Genomic DNA, 3113 nt, shown 5'->3' with positions numbered 1-3113 from the left:
GACTATCTGTGATTTATTTCAAATGAAATGTCCTGTTTAGACCCTTTAAAATCAAACTGACCTGCTTCCCTCGTCCTCCCCTGACCATCATGCTGTGAAACGCATCCTACAGTAAATCAGCACGCATCTGCACAGCTCCCGCAAAGCTGCATTTTTAAAAGACGGGCACTTCAGAAAATAGCCCCTGGGGAGAGTACAGAATGCAGCGTAAGCTACTTCTGTCAGCCGTCCATATGGACGCGCGGTATATGCTTTATATATAGAACTAAATTGCACACCGAGTGCGTTTGGAAACACGCGCTGTCTCAGCACGAGACTGGATGTTAAATTATTGTCAGCTAGTTCTGCCAGCGTTCCAAGGAAAAGAGTTTCACAAGGGAACCTGGATCATTTGTATCTTCCTCTGCCCTGTACTGAGTTAGCATGAGGCTTCATTAGCTTCCGAGAGACAGTAATGAGCTTATTATCATGATGGAGTTCCCCAGTCTAGGTGGGTACCATCTCCCCAGAGGTTACTCCTCTCCTGCTCCAACCGTCAGCGTTATGGAAGTGATGCAGGGCCTTCGTCACACCACTGAGGAGGCAGCTGATTGAGGAGAAAGAATGAAGGAAAGTGATTGTCATGGTTGGGAGTGATCGTCATGGTTGGGAGTGATCGTCATGGTTGGGAGTGATTGTCATGGTTGGGAGTGATTGTCATGGTTGGGAGTGATCGTCATGGTTGGGAGTTGGAGGTGGACAGTCAGGAGTGATCGTCATGGTTGGGAGTGATCGTCATGGGAGTGATCGTCATGGTTGGGAGGGAGTGATCGTCATGGTTGGGAGTGATCGTCATGGTTGGGAGTTGGAGGTGGACAGTCAGGAGTGATTGTCATGGTTGGGAGTGATCATCATGGTTGGGAGTGATTGTCATGGTTGGGAGTGATCGTCATGGTTGGGACTTGGAGGTGGACAGTCAGGAGTGATCATCATGGTTGGGAGTGATCGTCATGGTTAGGAGTGATCGTCATGAGTGATCGTCATGGTTGGGAGTGATCGTCATGGTTGGGAGTGATTGTCATGGTTGGAAGTGATCGTCATGGTTGGGAGTGATTGTCATGGTTGGGAGTGATCGTCATGGTTGGGAGTTGGAGGTGGACAGTCAGGAGTGATCGTCATGGTTTGGAGTGATCATCATGGTCAGGAGTGATCGTCAAGGTTGGGAGTGATCATCATGGTTGGGAGTGATCGTCATGGTTGGGAGTGATCGTCATGGTTGGGAGTGATTGTCATGGTTGGGAGTGATCGTCATGGTTGGGAGTTGGAGGTGGACAGTCAGGAGTGATCGTCATGGTTGGGAGTTGGAGGTGGACAGTCAGGAGTCATCGTCATGGTTGGGAGTGATCATCATGGTTGGGAGTGATCGTCATGGTTGGGAGTGATTGTCATGGTTGGGAGTGATCATCATGGTTGGGAGTGATCGTCATGGTTGGGAGTGATTGTCATGGTTGGGAGTTGGAGGTGGAGGTAATGCTGATGCTCTGAGCCTGCATAGCAGAGTTGAATGTCCATGAAGACAGAGTCTGCTTTGAGCAGCTCTCCACGGCTGTTTCTGTAGAACACAGAAATAATGCTGCTAGAACTGTGTGTACAGCTGGGATTCCTCCCCCCTCTAAAAACACGCACGTCTGTCAAGCAGAACATTAGCAAAACACACACACGCACACACACACACACACACACACACACACACACACACACATGTACACACACAAGCGATTACACCCCTGGGATGCCCTCAAAGCAGTTACGAAACTCACAAGCCTCCCAGCGAGTGTGTGATTTACAGTCTCAGCACTACACAGACCAGCGAGCAAGTGAGTGAGGAGCTCTGCGGAGGAGGAAGGAGAGTCAAAAGTGAACCATTACATAGGTCCCTCTCCCTCCCTCCTCCTCCCTCCTCCATCCCTCTCTCCCTCCCACCCTCCTCTCCTCCTCTCTCCCTCCCACCCTCCTCTCCTCCTCTCTCCCTCCCTCCCCCAGATCCTGTCACTCGGGTAAACGACATGTAGGAAAGTTCCACTGGGGCCACGCACCCTTCTGTGTCACCATGGGAACCGCCCCCCACCACACACACGCACACTATCCAGGAGATTGTGTAACCCAGTGTAACACGGGGCACTACCCTCTCACCAGTATCCTCTAAGCACTGGGACGAGGGTGTGTACGTGTGTGTGTGTGTGTGGGGGGGGGGGGGGGTCACAAGGAGTTCTTGTTTATTTTACTAGTTGAGGCAAAGGTCTGTTATTGGGCTGACAGGCCATTTGTTTTGTAGCCGAGCCGGGATGTCAAGCAGAGAGGAGCGAAGAGAGAGAGGAGAGAGAGAGAGAGAGAGAGAGGAGTGGAGAGAGAGAGAGAGAAAGAGAGAGAGAGAGAGAGAGGAGTGGAGAGAGAGAGAGAGAGAGAGAGAAGAGAGAGAGAGAGAGAGAGAGAGGAGTGGAGAGAGAGAGAGAGAGGGAGAGAGAGAGAGGAGGAGAGAGAGAGAGAGAGAGAGGAGCAGAAAGAGAGGAGTGGAGAGAGAGAGGACTGGAGAGAGGAGAGAGAAGGAGAGGGAGAGGAAGAGAGAGGACTGGAGAGAGAGAGAGAGAGGAGCAGAAAGAGAGGAGTGGAGAGAGAGAGAGGACTGGAGAGAGAGAGGAGGGAAGCAGAGAGGAGAAGAGAGAGAGGAGAGGAGAGAGGCAGTGCAAGGCCTCAGCTGTTCCTTGGTTAAGCTGATTGCTTTTATTGAGCTTCTCTCATTCCCACCCAGACATGCGCCCCCCCCCGCCATCTCAAACCAGTTCCAGATGGACAAATGGACAGAGCTTTTATTTGGGATCAATTTCACGGGTCCGCTGGGTGGATCTGCTCTCCATACAATCTTCATTCAAACCTGTCAAAATACACTTTGTTGTCGCATAATGTGGTTCAGTTTGATCTTCGAACACACACGCACACTTGGAGGCCTAACCTACAGCTGCAATACGATCTGAGGTCATGCTAGGTTGTGTTTGGCATCTGTGAATGAAGACGGACACAATCATGTTGGGTAGAGATCAACATCCTCTCACGTCAATCAGCAAAACACTCACTCA

Source organism: Alosa alosa, chromosome 16 (genome assembly GCF_017589495.1).
Source record: "Alosa alosa isolate M-15738 ecotype Scorff River chromosome 16, AALO_Geno_1.1, whole genome shotgun sequence".
NCBI lineage: Eukaryota > Metazoa > Chordata > Actinopteri > Clupeiformes > Clupeidae > Alosa > Alosa alosa.
This window is presented reverse-complemented; position numbering follows the sequence as displayed.